This window comes from Sarcophilus harrisii, chromosome 6 (genome assembly GCF_902635505.1).
Source record: "Sarcophilus harrisii chromosome 6, mSarHar1.11, whole genome shotgun sequence".
Classification (NCBI taxonomy): domain Eukaryota; kingdom Metazoa; phylum Chordata; class Mammalia; order Dasyuromorphia; family Dasyuridae; genus Sarcophilus; species Sarcophilus harrisii.
In genome coordinates this window covers 242119464-242137269 of record NC_045431.1, presented here as the reverse complement: position 1 = coordinate 242137269, position 17806 = coordinate 242119464, and the positions used below count along the sequence as shown (strand labels likewise).

At 48.3% G+C, this 17806-nt stretch overlaps 1 protein-coding gene across 1 annotated transcript in view; it reads right to left on the bottom strand.

Annotated features, from left to right (window-relative positions):
* Positions 1-12203, bottom strand: part of SYVN1 (synoviolin 1) — a 35183-nt gene extending 22980 nt beyond the window's left edge. The window contains exons 1-2 of the mRNA XM_031943802.1: positions 12089-12203; positions 7218-7298 (exon numbers count right to left, since the gene is read on the bottom strand). The gene's annotated coding sequence lies outside the window, so the exon portion shown is untranslated. The remainder of the gene's footprint in view (positions 1-7217; positions 7299-12088) is intronic.
* Between the last annotated feature and the right edge of the window lie 5603 nt (positions 12204-17806).

Below are 17806 nucleotides of genomic sequence, written 5' to 3'. Positions count from 1 at the left end.
CACTCGGGTGATCCGATCCCGGCCTCCTGGCTGTTCCAGGAAGACACTCCACTCCCAACCCTGGGCATTTTCTCCGGTTGTCTCATATGAAAGCAATCACCTCCCTCCTCAGCTCCAACTACAGCCCCCCCTCCCCTGGTTTCAAGTCCCAGATAAAAGCAAGCCTAGGAAGCACCTCCCAGTCCGCCCTAGCCTGCAGACCTTCCTTTTTTGACTCCACTTTATCCTGTCTAGATCTTAGCGTTTTTCTGTCATCAGCCTCAGCCGAGCGCCTGGCAGAGTGGATGCTTAACGCTTGTTGCCTGGTGCTGGTCTTGCTCTGCTCTGTTGCCCCTAACTTGGGTGACCTTGGGTTAGGGGCCTTTCCTCCCTGGGTTACAGGCGGCTGTGCCATGTCTTCCAGGGGCCTTTCTCTTTCCCGGTCTCTGCCTCTGTCCATCTCCCCAGCACCCCCCCAACAAGGAAACAAGGGGCTGGCACATTCCAGTTGCTAAGCATCTCTGGGACATGCCAGGGGCGTGTGAAAAAGATCCAGGTGAGACGGAGGAGTTAAAGGCCCGAATGCTCAGAACCAAGGGAAAGGTTTGCCCAAGTGGGAAGAGCTGCTGCCTCCTCAGGTGCAGCTGCCAGGACCTTCCCCACACAGGTGTGGCAATGCCAACCGGGGGTCTTCGGATGAAGGCCGGAAATCTAGACTGCCTATATCACTTCAGTCCATGGTTCTAGCAAGCAGCTGATCAGATTCTGAATGATGGGGGCTCCTGGGGAACCCTAGAGACCCAATTTCATTTATGTTGCACCCAAAGAGGAAAAACCCTTAACGTGAAGGACGAGACTGACACAAAATAGAGCTTGTCTTTGCATGGACACTGACTGTCCCAATATCATTCCCTCTCTCCTCTGAGTGCACGGTCCGGCTGAGGACGGGCAATAATGCTGCAGGAAGGAAGTTCAGGACACACTGCATCAAGGGAGAAAAGGAAGGCGTGTTTGCAGTGGCACTGGGGTAGGCTTGCAGCAGAGGCTACTGAGGAGGTTGGCCAGAGGAAGAGGACCAGGTCAGAATGGACCATAGATAGAAGGGTAGATGATACATGAAAAGGCCTTGAAGATAAACCTATTTATGTTCTATTCAAAAAGGAATGGAGGGATTATATACTACCTTTCCAGCCAATGATAAACCAGGAATCTCATCTATGGAATGATGTAATATGATACATCTGAGTATAGCATACAGCTTTCCATCAGCTCTGCCATCCTTTCTCGGCCTGATTTTATTTATAGGAAGATTGCTAAAATTGATAGGATTCAAGGCCTCCATCAATGTGTTATCTTTTGATCAATGAAAAAATATTCCATCTTTGGATTGCCAACAATCAAAAATATCCCGTCGGTCTAAAACCTGAGTTTTTTTTGTTTTTGCACTGTCCCTTCTTTGCCCGTGACATCCCTGGCAACCAGTAGGTTCGTACAAATCATTACCTTCATTAAGTCAGTTTGCAGCTTGGCAGGGTGACCCAAGGCAAGACTTTAGCTTCTGCTTGCCGCCATTTTCTCATCCGTAAAAAAGGTGGTTGTAAGGACTGAGTCAGGTACCAGTAAAGAGTTTTACAAATGTTGAAGTACTTTATACACTAACTACGATCACAATGATGATGATGATGATGATGATGTTGATGATCTCAAGGCCCTTCCCCATCTTGGTTGCCTTTTTCTCAACACTTTCAGTTTATCCATGTCTACATTTTAGAAAAATGTTTTATTGATGTTCTTTTTACACAAAGCTGTGACTGAGCAAAGATCCTTCTTCCTCCTCTCCCATTTTTAAGTAAAATGACATTGGACAATTCAGTCTATCTGAAGAATGTGATCACACACACACACACACACACACACACACACACACACACCCCCTCCTGCTGCAATGGGAGCATGTTTCTTCACTGGTCACTGCTAACAGCAGGCCCACAGCATGCAGCCCAGCACCGCTAGACACAACTAGCACGGCTCAGGACATGGGCTGGGGCCATCCTCTGCCTCGCCCTGGATTGTCTCCTGCTCCGGCCCCATCACGTGGTCATCCACAATCGATCTGGCCAGCCACTTTACCCCCCCAGTCCTTTCCCAGAAGCAGCACTGCCCTGCTCCCAAGCCTCTCCCCGTGGTGTACATGTGAGGCTTGTACCTTCCTCACAAAGTCTGTCCTCTCTGTCCCCCTCAAATCCATCCTTCCAACAAGGCCCAGTGTAATCTTCCCTCTGCAGAGAGCTGGGCCATGGTGCTGTTGACAAAGCCTTTGGGGGTCTCCTCCTGTGCTCTCAGACATGTTCTAGCTCCTCTGCAAGGGCCTGCACCATGTGACTGCTCGGGTAAGCTCAGCCCTCCTCCCAACACTGGCCACTGCCAACCTGAAGGCCTTTATGGCTCACTAGTCCCTCTGTACAACATGTTCCTCCTCATCAACTAATGTCCAACCTTAAAGCCCCTTTTCTCAAGAAACCTTTCTGGAAACCATGTCTGTAAAGGGGCTCCCACTCCTTTGGATTGACCGAAGGGCTTTCCAGGGATCTTCCCAATGCACTTATCAGCAGGTACTGGCAGGTTCTCCAGGCCTCCTCTGGGCCCATGTCAGACCTGAGTAATCTGGACTGGGGCTGAGCTGGCCTGTTTTACTCCCTCCATCTGGTTGCTCCCTCTTTTCATTATCTTGCTAATTGGGCACTAAGCTCAATGGTTTCTACCCGGCAGAAGGACAATCACATCCTCTAAACTGCCTCCATCTTGGCCCAAGTTCCATTTGTCATACCCTAGTCCTGGCTCTGCTAATTGTACCTCTCTCATTCCCCATTAGGATAGCAGCTCCTTGAGGCCGGGGACCCTGCTCTGGGAACTGAACAGGTTTGGAGTCAGAGGACCTGGGCTCAAGCACCCTCCTGGAGCCTTCCTGAATAGGGGAGCACAGGTTAAGTCACTTCCTCTCAGAGCCTCAGCTTCCTCCTCTGACAAGCCCCTCGTCAAAGGAACGATTTTGCTTGGGGACCAGATCTGGACCCACTCCCAAAGGCCAGCTGTGCCCCTGCATAATTAGGGGCCAGATCACCTGCAGCAGACCCAGGAGCCCTGGGATGGGCTCCCAGGGCCAAGGGAACTTTAAGTGGCCCAGTAATCTCCATAATCTACTTCTCATAGTTGATACTATAAAAGGAATGGGAGTGTGTGGGCTTTTCTCCCACACTCTTTCCCTCCTGGATTTGCTTCAAGGCCTGCCTTTCCTTTATCTCATGTCAACAAACTCAACAGATGGATTGTACAATAGGAATACACAGCCCTTCTATAGCACTCCCAGGCTTGCCATCGCTCACTTGGACTTACAATAACAATGATAACAGTCAGCAGGTATGTTCTACTGGAAAAATCTCACCAAAACACACAGGAGCTTTGTGAACATAAACAAAGTCAGGTTTAAATAATAGGAAAGATATTCATTAGTCATGGTCAGGTAAAGTCAATATAACAAATAATGTTAATTTTACCTCACGTCTATAAATTGGAGAAATAACAAAATTCTCTTGGAAGAACAAAAGATCAAGAATTTTAAAGAAACTAAAGGGGGAAATGTAAAGGACCGAGAGACGACAATACCAGACCTTAAACTGTTTTATAAGGAGAGAAGAGGAAACTGTTGAAGTAAAAAATAATTCTGATTATTTTAAATAATTTCTTGGATTAAAATAACATCAAGATTAGAAGGAAAGCAGAACACTGGGAAAAAACCTTCCAGATTCCAATCTCATGATATGATTGTGATGGGATACTACTATGATATAAGAAACAATGACCTTCCATTGTCTAGGTCTAGAAAGACTTGACCTAGGAAGGAAGACAGAGCAGAGAACAAAAGAGAAGTGCAGAAAAGGTAGACTCCCTTAAAAACAGTGGAAGACTTATTAATAGGTTTTTGTGAAACAAAAATGGTGCTATATTGAATCTTTTAAGTGCTACTGTGAATATGGCAATGTTCTTTTCTTCCCTCCGTTTTCTCTTTTTGTAGTCAAGTTTGAAATGAATAAAAATAAAAGCATCATTACATTAGATCCTTACAACCACCCTGGTGGTAGGTACTACTATTATCCCCGTTTTGCAGTTGAGGAAACTGAAGTAAATAGAATTGATTTGCTCAGAGCTTTTAAGTCTCCAAGGCAGGATTCAAACTCGGCTCTTGTGACTCGAGGCTTCAGGGCCTGACTTTGGCCTCCCTTGCTGCCTGTAGCCACATGGACCTGATGGTTCTGGCCTCCTGTCTCACTGCACTCTCACCATTTTCTAACCAGAAGCCCAAATAAAGTTCCTTATGCTCAGGTCTGACGTGAGCACAAACACCCATCTGGCACTGACAGTTTTGTCCAGCCTGGCTGGTATCTTCCTGCCCCTCGCCCTCCATGAGTTGCACATCCCAGCTCCTGTTAACTTCTCCCACAAGAGGCTCTATCTCTCACCTCCAGATCTTTGCCCTCACTGTCTTAGGAAGACCCGGCTCTCTTTCCCTTCTGTGGGAGGATACTTCTAGCCCTCCCCAGCTGCTAGTTCTTCTTCCTCTAAAGTTACCAGAATCTCTCTTGGTCTGTGCCCTGCAAAGGCACTGGGCTACTTTGTCCCTAAAATGAAGGCAAGAGGATTGGACAGAGGCCTGGGGCAGGGTCATGTGGGTTCCATCCTCCAGATCCCTGAGTGGTCACAGGAGCCGGCACACCGAGCCTGGCTCGGCTCTCATCAGCAGGACTGGGGACCTGTCTAGGGCAGTGGCTGTCCTGCCCGGGAGCCCTCATGGCTGTTGGTCTATGGAAGCACACTCAGTGGGATGAAGGTACCGATGCTGACAGTCCTAGAGAAGAGGGCGATCCGCCCAAGAAACATGACGGTCACGTGGGCCACGTAGCCTGAGGCCCAGCCTTCACAGGCAGGCTCACTCATGGGTCATGGAGTTGGGAGCAGGGCTGATGGGGGCACGGCTGGCAATCCTGGCACAGGGAGCTATGATAGGAGAGTGAGGGGAACTGGGAACATACCATGGGAGCAGCAGCCCCTGGCCTCTCTCATGGAGCTGGGGATCTGCCACCGGGAAACAAGGAAGGCCCAAAGAGACACAAGCCACGGCCACTGAAGGGAGGTCCTGCGGGACCGACAGGGACTCCTCCAGCCTCCACAACCGGTGGCCGCCTCGGCCGGGCAAAGCCCATCCACACAATGGTGGGAATCGTCCTTTGTCCTCTGGACGTGGCTAAGGCAGCTAATTGGACTCAATGAGCGCTGCTCCTTCTGAAGCTAGCTCCTAACTGATTCCCGAGGCCTGGGTCTGGCACGGAGGACTGGATCCATGACATTTTACCACCCTCCTCCTCTCCCACCTACAGCCCTTCCAATCAAGGATCAGCTCCAGGCAGGGGTATTAAGATTCCATTTTCTAGATGAAGTCCCAGCTGTGTGTGTGTGGGGGGGGGGGGGGAAAGGAAGGACTAGTCGTATACAGTTGAGGGAAGACCCAGTGATGAAGGAGGGGGATCAGCCAGTGTCAGTGCAATCTAGGCGGTGGAAGGAGGCATGAGGCCCCAGCAGAGAACACCAGGCCCCATAAAGACCTTCATGAGGTCTAAGCCGTGGGGCCATGAGCAGAGTGAAGGCTGGACAGTGGGAGTACTGGTGTACCTGGCAGCTGGGCAGTGAGGGGCCTTCTACCCCAGCCAAGGGCCCTGCTTTGGACATTATGCCAATCACGCCAATACCAGGTTCACTGGGCCATCCCAGCGTCCCCAAGAATTTGGGGGGTGGGCCACTGACCCCTTGGAGTTGGTACCTAGACCTATGTCAGTCACTGTGGGTAAGGTCAAATGGAAACCCCTGGAGTTGCCTGAGGCAACACTCAAAAACTCAGGCCTCCGAGGGGAAGTCATTTCCCCTGGAGCTGAGGAGCTCGGCATTGTGCTCTCCCAGGTCCCCCCATGGAACACGGCCCTTCCTGGCCTCATCCTCACGCTCTAATCCAACCGATGGCTGAGGAAAGTGGGGAAAAGAGGCCAAAGGGGCCAAACTTCTGGGGGACCGACTCCCCTAGACCATGGTGGCAGAGACCCCCGGGAAAATACCCGGCTCCTGCCTATGTGCGTTTTGTAGAACACAGCAGAGGGTGTCCAGAAGCCACTGCTACTTGCCAGCACAGAGAACCCTGGCAGCTGTGTGTGCCTCTGCCCAGTGGGCAGCGGGCACCAGCTGTGGGTGGCACTGTTAACAAGGTCAATAAGCACCTGTGAGTCCCAGAAGGCTGAGGCCTTCCACTTCTGCCAGCCCAAGCCAGTGGTCCCACACTTGACAGGTATTCACACCTAACTTTTGGTGGCCCCGAGTCCCGAGGGACAAGCGCAGCCACTGGCTGGCAGACAAAAAAGCCTGGAGGGATGAGCCATCCAAGATCTTTATTTAAACCGATTCTACAGGTTTGGTTGAACAGTGGGAACAAGCCTAGAAACCCAATGGAGGAATTGCTGTCTTCCTCCATTAGCTGTTCTTGGGGCATACTCCTGTCTATTAGCAACTTCTGCTTACTTGTACTGACCCTCCAGGCCTATGCCCTTAAAAGGACAGCAAAGGTCAGAGTGGGCGTCCATTGCCAACAAGAAAACAGAGTTCAAGATGCCATGACAGGGCAGACATGGGTCATGATCCTACTGACTAAGTGTGAAAGAGCTACTTCTGCCCACCAGGGCTCCTCATGCCAATGGCAAAAAATGTGAGGAAATAAGAGCCTGTCCTTGTGTGCCCTGACTTCCAGAGCTGTGTGTCCCACCTCCCAGCAGTCACGTCCACGATAGAGCGTTGTCTCCTTCACAGGGAAGGGGTGAGGATGAGCTCTCTGGTCCTGTTCAGCTGCTTCTTGTACCTCATCTCAGGAAGGCTTCCCTCATAAAGACAAATTAGCAGCAAACCCTCTCCAACCCTATTTCTCTCCATGCTAAGTCTCAAAATCTCCACTTCTCCCCACCCCCCCAGCCCAGGGTAGGGGGCTCCATGTTTTGGGGGAATGGCTCAAGTCCCCCTCTATCAGCAGGCTTCCCCTTCCATAGGATGCTTCAGGTAAGTTCCTGAGAGGGCCTGGGGGACCACAGGGTTGCATTGATGCGAAAGAAGTGAGCCATCTCGCATAATTATGGTTAACATGAATTTACCTGCACCAGAGGGTCTCTCGGATGACTTGACGGCAACCTCAAATCCCTGGATGAAGGTGGGAAAGACTCCTCGTCCAGGCCCTGGAGAAGAGATGACAGCCTGTTAGCCAAGTAGCAAAGATCCGCCGACAGCTGACCTCAGAGAGGTGATGGCCTCTTAGCTATTTCCGCCCCCAAGGATGGGTGAGAGTCCTGGAAGGGTAAAGGTCCCCATCCAAGCTGTGATCTTGGGGTTATGTTTGCTCAGTCACCCCTCCGCATCGGGAAGGGACCTTCGTGTGACCCATGCCAATGATTTCTGGCCTGTGTTCTCTTCCATGCTGGGACTCACGCCGAACTCCTTCAGAAGCTGTCATTTACCTCTTTGTGGCCTTTGCTTTCAGTTTTCTTCTCCCTCCACTAAATAACTTCTTGTACTGCCTCTGTCGGGCTTTTCCTATTCCTAAGGACAGGGGCTTGTCAGGGCCCTTTATGGAGTCAGAGGTTGCCTAGAAGATCTATAGATTCATGATGGGAGTAACGTCTACTAGGGACCGCGCCACACAGACGGGCTAGTTTCTCCTTAGAAGGCAAAGAACTGGGTCCAGAGGTTTAAGGCCCCGGCTCTGCTTTGGCTTCTAGATCCAGTAGGGAATATCTAGCTGCTGACGAGGCAGGGACATTTAGACCAGCCATTTCTCACTATCGAAGATGTCCCCGATTTTGTGATTACATTGTCTCACATGGGTTGCCAAGGTGCGAGTGACTTACAAGGCAAAGAGAGAACACCAGTGGAGGGAAGGTACCAAGTCTGCCGTCTCAGTGTCGGCATAGAAGCCATCACCATGGAGATGGCCGATAGGAAATCAGGAAGTTGTCTGGGACAGTGGCCCATCAATATGACAAAAGATGGAATAGACGATGTTGGAGGGGAGATGGGGAGAAAGGCAAGCTGGTACATTGTTGGTAGAGCACTGACTGACCCAGTTCTTAGGTAATCCAAGTTAGGGTTACACTCTAAGTCACCAAGGGGTGTGTGTTCTTTGACAAGATAACTATAGGATTATTAGAATCAAAGATCTTGAGGTAGAAGGGACCTTAGAGGCCATCAAGTTCAGTTCCCTCACTTTAGAGATAGGGACATTGAGGCGAGATAATAATTTGCCCAAGGTCAAAAATCTCATAAGTGGGTGTAGCAGAATCTGAACGCAAGACTTTTTTTTTTTTTTGCTGAGGTAATTGGGGTTAAGTGACTTGCCCAGGGTCACACAGATAGGAGGTGTTAAGTGTCTGAGAGCAGATTTGAACTCTGGTCTTCCTGACTTCAGGGCTGATGCTCTATCCACTGCACCACCTAGCTGCCCCTGAACTCAAGACTTCTTGACTCTAAGCCCAGCTGTATACTATTACTTCTGGACATATAGTCCAAGGAGTCCAGAGACAAAGGGAAAGGTCCCTCTTGCACAATAATAGCTAAAGCAGCACTTCTGCAGAAGTAAAAAGTCCAATGTATACTTATATTGTATTTAACTTATACTTTAACATATTTAACATGTATCGGTCAACCTGCTATCTGGGGGAGGGGGTGGGGGGAAGGAGGGGAAAAATTGGAACAAAAGGTTTGGCAATTGTCAGTGCTGAAAAATTACCCAGGCATATATCTTGTAAATAAAAAAGCTATAATAAAAAAAAAGAAAGAAAAAAAAAAAAGAAGTAAAAAGTCCACTATTTAGAGAAATGATTGAATGAATCATGGCATAGAATGGAATGACATGGTTGTATGGTAAAGAATAAACTGGAAGAATTCAGAGAACCAAAGTGGGCAGAACAGGGAGAACATTTATATATTGACCACAATAACCTAAATAAAGGAAACCAATACTGATAAGACTCCACAATTTTAATCAAAGCATTGAGCAACCATGGCCGCTGAGGGTTGAAGTAGCCGTGTCCTCCCGCCCCATGGGTGAGAGGTGGCCCATTACAGGTGTGGAGAAAAGCCTGACTTTTCAGACATGACCACCGGGTTGATGTTTTCCTTGCCTGTACTTATTTGTTACAAAGGTTCAATTGTTCCTGTGGTGTGTGTCAATGGGGAGTGACAGTTATATTAAAAATATATGAATAATTAAAATATGGAAAAAACAAAACAAAACAAAAAACCCTAAAGGATAATAGATGAATGGCAGGGATGATGGAAGGCCTAGAGAAAAGCATGGGAAGAAGAATCATGTGGAATGAGAAACAGGAATGTGTGTATATTGATCTGCACCAATGGACACATGGGAGTATGGTGGGAGCTCGACACATAGCGAGATCCTCAGACAATGCTCTCCACAGGGACAAGGAGACCCAGCTGGATCTCTATAAGCATCTTCTGTGACCCCAACCTGTTCCCTGTACAAGTCCAAGTCTTCAAACCCACATTAACATAGGAGATGTTTAAGTGCTGTCAATCAAGGTATACTAAGAGCTCAGAAGACCCCCATGGCAAATCCTAAAGAGAAATAAGGAGACCTCCAAACAGCCTCCATGCTGCCATTTATATAGGATATTATTCCAACTGCAGTGGACCTTCTCTCCACGCCTTAGCACCAGTTGTGTCTCGTCTTAACCGATCCCTTCCGCCCCCACTCCATCCATCTTCACCTCCGCCTCTTGTTTAGCTCAACTGTCACCTCAGATAGAAGCTGTTCTTATTCCCTCAGCACCGGGATCCTCCTCGGGAAATCCCTTCGAACATATTCATGTCATGTTCTTCCTGTCTCTCCCCTCACACCTCTAAGAATGTAGTGTTCTCAAGGTCAAGGGTTTTTGATTTTTGTCTGCATTGAATCAATTAAGCAACATTTATTAAGACAATTGAGAAGCAATCCCTCCTCAGAGAAGCCTCCATTCCTAAGAAGAAACAACACTCAGCAAATCGAAGAGCCACCATTCTGCCTGTGTAGTCTTCCCCTTTCTAGAAAGAGTGTGTGTGTGTGTGTGAGAGAGAGAGAGAGAGAGAGAGTGTGAGTGTGAGTGAGTGTGTGTGTGTCTGGGCCTGGCTCTCTGTGTGTAGTGTTCTCCTTTACCAGAGGAAAACTGAATGATCTGCAAAGGCAGGAACATTGCACCTTTTGGAGAGCAATGGGGTAGAGAGGAAGGAACTGAAGACCAGGGGGAGCAAAGATTTGCCCCAAGTTCTTAAGGTGGGTTAAAAGGTTAGAGTGGACCAGAACCATGACCCCTTTCTGGCCTCCTTGTCCACAGTATCTTCTTCTCACTCTTTTTTGTGGGGGTTAGTGCTCTCAGGGACTTGCTCAGGTGACCTGAGGGAGGGGAGAAAGCAGCTTGGAATTTCTCCCAAGAGGATCCTCTTTCAAAAGTGCTCCCTTCAGAGCCAGAGTTTGGGAGCGAATGAACAGCAGTTTAGGAAGGACCTTCTGAAGAAAGTGTGGGTGGATACTGGGGGTGGGGGGAGGGGAAGAACTCAATGGAACCCATAAAATAACCTCTAGTAGAAGAAAAAAAAAAACTAATGAGATTTCTGTTTCACTTCTAACCCCAAGTCCAGAAGGGAAGATTTTCTAATATTCAATAAAAAAAAAAAAAAAAATCACTTTATTTCTAGGTCTTCCTATGAATGCTTTTTTTGAATCCCAACAATCAACAAGCATCTATTAAGAGCCTATGATGTGCCAGGAACTAGGGAATACAAAAAAACAAAAACAAACAAAAAAAACAGAGAAACAATCAGCTTTAAAGATGCCCATGTGCCCATGTTCCCTGTTTACCTTCTACATTTTCCAGCCAGAAAATCAGGTACAGGTTGGAAATAACCTGCAAGTTCACACCACAATCAGATGGTCCAAGTGGAGCCTGGATTCAAGTGCTCAAGCTTTGGGGATCCCTCAGTCAGCACAACCCTGGCTGCTTACATTTGGAAGAGGGACTACGGGGAGCGGGCCAGGAAAAGCCTGGTCTTGGAGGAAGCCCCGCCCCTCTGCCCCAAGGCAGCCCAAGCATCCCCCTAGCCTTGCGATCTAACTTGGTCTCTGCCGACCCCTACCCCGGATGCCCAATCCCATTCAGCCAAGTCTTTCGGAGGCACCCTTGGACAAGTCTCCTCTCACCTCCTCCTTTTCTCCTTCTAAGCACAGAGAAGATCCATGGGGGCTTGGGCACCGACTCTGGGATGTACCCTGGAGCTGAACCCCTGTCCAGGGAACCTGTCCCCGCCTCTCCCATCTTGGGGGTGCGGAGGCAGCCAAGCCGTGCAAACTCTCCAGCCTAGTCTCCCAGTCTGAATACCTAGTGATTCATCTTTGGTGGTAATTGGGAGGGGGAGAAGAAAGGGAGGGAGGCTCGGAGAGAAGAAAGGGAAGGATGAGGGAGGAAAGGAAGGAGAGTGGAAGGGGAAGGAAAGACACCAGTTATGATGGCAATGGACCTGAAAACTGTTTAGTAAAAAAAAAAAAAAAAAAGAAGGAAGAAAAAGAAAAAAAAATGTACATTTTCAAAACCAAAGTAATGGTTTTAATAAAATAGAGGAAGTTGAAGGATGAAAGGAAGAGACAAAGATGGGGGTAGAGGAGAGAAAGGAAGGGGAGGAAAGAGAAAAGGGAGAGAGGTGGAGGAGGAAAAGGAAAAAAGGAGGAAGAATGAGGAAGAGGAGGAAAAGAAGGATGATGAGGAAGGAGGGAGAAGGAGAGGACGAAAGGAAGAAGGGGAGAAAGGTGGGAGGAGAATGAAGAGAGAGAAAAGGAAGAAAGGGGTAGAGGAAGAAGAGGCAGAGAGAGGGAAGGAGAGAGGAGGAGGGGACTCACGAAGCCAGCCCCTCCCCGCCCCCCGGTGGCCTGGCATCCCTCTCTTTCAGGGTAGCCGCCCAGGGACGGACCACAGCAACTTACCCCGGTGACGGCCCGCGGAAGGTACCGGCCCGGGCAACCTTCGGCTCAGGCCGCCAGGAAAGCTAGCAGACGCTGCAGCCTAGTAACCGGGCTCCCCGCCCCATCCCAGACGGAAGTGCGGATTGTAGACCCCCCCCACTTCCGGACGGGGCGGAGAGGAGAGCAGGAGGCTCGGGATGTACCAAGCGCCCCACTCCCGGATCCTGTTCATCTCCAAGCGGGTCACTTCAGCGCGGGGCACCTGATAATTCATTAGAGCATTAGCGGGAGCGTGTTTGCACGAAGAACTTGGGAAATCAGAAGTTTGTTGAGGAAGAAAACGCAGTAGTCTCCCCCCGTTCCTCGGGTCAAGCATAGTATTGTCCTAACGCTCTCTTCAGCCCGGAGGCTACGGCCCCGCCCTCGGCCTGCAATTTGGGCTGTACCATTGGTGGGGGTGAGAGGTCAAAGAAATTGGTTTTGGAGGGCCGAGGAAACGAAATCCAGGAGAAATGCGTCCGGGGGCCACTGTGAAGATCGTGCTAAGTCCGAAGGACATCTTGGTCCCTGGCGTTAAGAATAAAGTTTTTCTAGATCAGAAACACCACTGCTCTATTCCGTGCGAAAGACAGACCCTCGTGGTTTCTTCTGAGTCATCAGATGGAAGCTACGCCGACCAATTAAGTCGGTGATTCTAAGCCGCCGGGACCCCCACAGCCAATCAGGCTCCGAAGGGCGGGGAGGAGGGCGTGGCTTCAGTTTAGGCCGAGCTAGCTGAGTCTCCCCGGGAGTGGCGGGAGATGTGGAAAGTGACAGGCGCGGAATTACGAAACGCGAATTGACTAAGAGGCTTTTAATTAGGGCCTGCTGCGTCAGGGGGCGGGGCGGTTAGCATCCTAGAGTCCTCTCCGTACGGGCCTCTACGGGAAGACGCTTTGGGCCGGGGGCAGGACGTGTGGGTGCCGGTATCCCACCACTGCTCCCCTCTGTGCCCCGCTGCTCCGGGCGTTTCTCCGTCCTAGTCTCGGCCTTTCCCCTGGCGGAGCAGAGGAACTGAGGACCTAAGGGAGTCTGTGGGCGGGGAGGTTACTTTCTATCTCACGAGTCTGCAGGGAAACAAAGTAACCTCGGAGGGAAAGGCCTTAGTTGTTACTTTCGGCTTCGCCCTCACCCTTGGAGGGTTTCCTTGGGTTCCCGAATCTTCATGTCGGCCCTTGCTGGAGACCGGGGCTACCGCACGGACTCTGGTTATACCCCGGATCCCTAGCTCCGAGCTCTTTGTTTGCGCCTCCTCGGTCTCGGGGTAGCCATAAAGGAGGCCGTTGTAATACTATGGAAAGGGGCTTTAAGGGATGTGGGGGAGATGTGAGGAGGATGCCGCCAGCTGCCAAGGGGGAAGTTCCTCCCACCCCCAACATCGGATCATTCAAAAGCTTCTGGGAAGAGGGCCCCTGGCCCTAAAGCCTTTCAGAGGAGTTATCTCTCAAGCAATTAGAAGCCTGAGAGCTCAGGATACAAAGGAAAAGGTTTGCCCAAATCGGAACAGTAGCTGCCCCCTCAGATGGGCCTCCCCCCCCCATAGGTGTGGCAGTGCCCCTGTTGAAAAGGAGACCCCAAAAGGTTAGGGTTGCAGACCGATGTGGCCAGCTGTTTCAGAAAAATGTGCAGGTTGACCCCATCTTCAAGTCAAGGGGCAAAGTTTATTATAATTGTAACGCCAATTAAAGCGGGCTAAGTTCCAAAAGGATTTAGCAAAGAACCAGAAGCAAGAAGACATTTATAGGAAAAGACCGAGATCCCGTTCTCATGTCATATGCTAATTTTATGGCGCAAGAGATAGAGGAGGGATCTGGTGTGCCCCCCAGTATTGAATTTTATGGTTTAGAGGTGGGGTTGAGAAGTAGTCTGGTATACCCCTCAACATATGTCCCGAAACCCTTTATCACCGACCAATGCATTGTTATCTGACAGTCAGCAATCTTTGTAGGACTCGACTATAGTATTCCAAAGGCCAAAGGACTTTGGGATCATTGACAAACGCATGGTTAGATTCTCCTAGAAGCTGCACCTATCACCCTGACTTAGGGAGCTTATCAGGACCCGCTCCCCTTCCCTCCACATTGTGTTGGAATGTTATTTTGCTCTAAGAAATGATGCAATGTGAAATGTGCAAAATCAGGAGAACATTTCACACAGTAACAGCAATATTTGTATGATGATCAGCAAGAATGATTTAGTTATTCTCACTCAATACAATGATCTAAGAGAATTCTGAGAGATTTATGATGAAAAATGCTATCCACTTCCAGAGAAAGAACTGATGGAGTATGAATGCAGATAGAAGCATTCTTCTTAAGCCTTTTTTTTTTTTTGGGGGGGGGCTGTGTTTTCTTTTGTAACATGACTAATATGGAAATATGCTTTGCAAGACTTAACATGTATAATCTATCTCAAATTACTTGCCTTCTCAAGGAGGTGGAAGGGGAATAGAGGGAAGGAGAGAATTAGGAATTCAAAATTTTAATAAATATTAAAATTAATAAAAAATTAAAATAAGAAATATTTAAAAATTATAATTTAATAAATATTAAAAACATTTTAATATGTAACAGAAAAAATAAAGCGAGAGAAAATATTTTACAAAATAAACAAGATTGGAAGAATAACCTTCCTGTTGCCTCCTTCACAGAGCTGTTAGGACAAGAGTATTTTATAAAACCTTGCAAAAAAAGGGCAGTTAATTAGGTGCCTCAATGAATAGAATGCCAAACTTGAACCAGTAAAACTGATATTCCTAAATTTAAATCTGGCCTCAGATACTTACTGTGTGAATCTGGGCAAGTCACTTAACCCTGTTTGCTTCAGTTCCTCATCTATAAGATGAGTTGGAAAAAAGAATGGCAAACCATTCTATTATCTTTGCCAAGAAAACCCCAAATTGAATCAGGAAGAACTGCACATAATTGAAATGACTCAACAACCACAAAAATGGGAACTATGTGGCCAGCTCTGAAGGATGGTTAGCCCTTTGGCTATCTTGGCTAATAGTAGTGATAGGATGTAGTGGGGTGCAGAAGCATTCCACTCCCAAAATGGGGTTCTAAGAGTAGCCACCAAACAATGGGGTATGGGTTGAATCCCAAAAAGATATTGGTGTTTTTGATCAGTTTCTCGAGGTATCTCAAGAATTTATAGATTTGGGCCATCTCCAAATCGAGAAGAAAAGATTTTATTATGCTGTTGGCAGCAGGCTGAGTTCCAAATGGGTTTACTGATTAACAGGGGAGGACGCGAGCAGAATTTAGTGATGCTTAAAGGGGTTAAGTTTCAAAAAGGAGTAAGCAAAGTAGAGTAACTATGTTTTTTTATAGAAGAAAAAAACCTCAGGGGGTTGACATCTATAGCTTGGCTTTCTGATTGGCTACAATAACTCTGGGGTCATGATAATTTAGTCAATTCAAGGAATTCAGCATGGGCCCACTGCAGCCAAGGCCCACTTGAGGACAAGATAATCAATGGCCCTCTCTGCTGGTCTCAAGGGACATTCCCAGAGAGCTGTGGGAACTCAACTAGGGCCCACTGCAACAAAGACCCACTTAAATTCAATGAAAGTCTTCTGTTAATGTTCCTCCCTATGGTCCTTCTAGCTTCCAAGGACCTGAGGTCTTTTGCTGGGATCTTATTCACCCCATCAGTGAGGAAGCAATGGGACTGAAGATGTTTACTGAGATCCATGGGCAGAGAAAATGGCAGCTATAGATTTCACAATAAAAGTCTTCTCTCATCATTGCTTTTGGGAGGTTTACATGAGGCTGGACAGGCCAAGAGAAATTAGACAATCTTGTCTCCTTAGCCCACTCCCAGCTCATGTTCCATTTAGGAGAGTTAAAGCATATATGGGTAGAATAAAGGTAGAAATGTCTAGTCAGCAGGTGAGAATTGGCTCCTGAGCTGGGCTTTGAAGGAAGCTAGAGAGGCTAAGGAAGCCCCCAGGCCAGACAAGAGAGCATTTGCTTGCAGACCTCATGTCTGAGAGAATCTACCCCCCCCCCCCAACGTAGGTCATTCCAATTTGGAGGTTAATTAATCCCTAATTGTTAAATCGTGTGGGGTTTTTTTTTTTTCCCTGACCTCAAGCTTCTTTCATTTCCTTCTTCAAAATTTCCAGTCATTATTCCTGATTTTGTCCTCTAATATATCCTAAATAAACATAGGGGGTCTTCTCTTCTCAGGGGTAAACTGCCCTCTTTGCTTTTCCAGTCCTCAGCTGTAGTGTTCTTCTTTTCTCTAAAATATGAGGGTTCTCTGAGTGCAGGTTTCTTGGAGAGCTTCTGAAGGCAGTTTCAGTTCCAAGTAACAATTACCTCAAATGCAGCCAGGTGTTAAAAGTTTAAATCCTTTATTATCTCCTTCAAAATAGCCCCGTTAATTTTCTTAGAGTCCTATCTTCCCTCCTTGGTTCCAAGAGCTCTTGCAGCTTGTCTGCCAGCTTCAGCCTCCAGCTGTCTCTGAATCCTGGTTCTACTCTATTCAACTGACTCCAGGAGCTCCTTATATATGATCTCTTAAAAGTGTGAACCCAAAGGTTGAGTCCTCCTCTGAGAGAGTGGGATTGTGGGAGGTGTAAACTTGTGAATCTCCCAAACTTGTGAACTAATGTGTGAACTCTCAGAGGTGTAAACATAAGCATTGTTTCTATCAATTCCATTGAGTTAACACTTTGTGAGGATTCTAACACTCAGCCATCTCGGCTTTCAAGTTCTTTTTTAGAGTTGTCTTCCCTTATTAGAGTGTAAGCCTCCTGAAGTCAAGCAGCATTTGTACTTATGTCCTTAGAGCTTAATGGATACTTGGGTGCTTGCTCTGTGGGCTCGCTCTGGCTCTGGCTCTCTCTGTCTGTCTCTCTCTGTCTCTGTCTCAAAATTTGAGATAATTAGGGTTAAGTGAGTTGCTCAAGGTCACACAACTAGCAGGTGTGTGAGGCCACATTTGAATTCAGGTCCTCCTGACTCTAGGACAGGTGCTTTATCCATTGTGCCCCTCTCTAACTATGGAGAGGGATGATCAATCATTTTGAAGCTCGATTTCCTTATTTGGACTCAATACTCTCAAAGTTTCCCTTCTTCTCTCATAATAATGGCTAGCATTTATACAGCATTTGAGTTTGCAAAAGACTTTACTTCTATTTGATTCTCTCAATAACCCTGGGAGGTAGGTACTAGTATTATCCTGTTTTACAGATGAGGAAACTGAGGCCGAGAGGTCGAGAGCAAGTGAATGAGGCAAGTTTTGAATTCAGGGCCTATGGGTTGCCCCCACCCACCTCAGGCTGACTTTCTCTGCTTTCTGTCCTCCCATTCCCAGGCCCTGGGGCAGTTGATCCAAGGGATTGGGAAGTGGAGGTGGGCTGGGGAGAGGGAGAGTGAAGAGGTGGGGTCTTTTCCTCTGTAGCCAAGTCAAAATCCCTCGAGTGCCACAGGCCAGGTGCCCAGCCAGCCTCCCTTAGCCCGGACCCGGGTGATGATGGGTCAGGTTTCTCTTCTGCTTCGGACTCTTCAGGTACATGAGTGCCCTTCCTGGGTCTGTTCTTCAGGGGGCCTGGAGGGAGCGAGGGGGAGAAGGGGAGAAAACAGTCCCTCCAGGAGGGTTGGGAGGAGGCTTGGAAGGGCTGATTGGTGGCTGGGCCCACTTGTGGGGGGGTGGGCAAGGGGTGGGGCTGAGCCCTTATAGCGAGGAGGT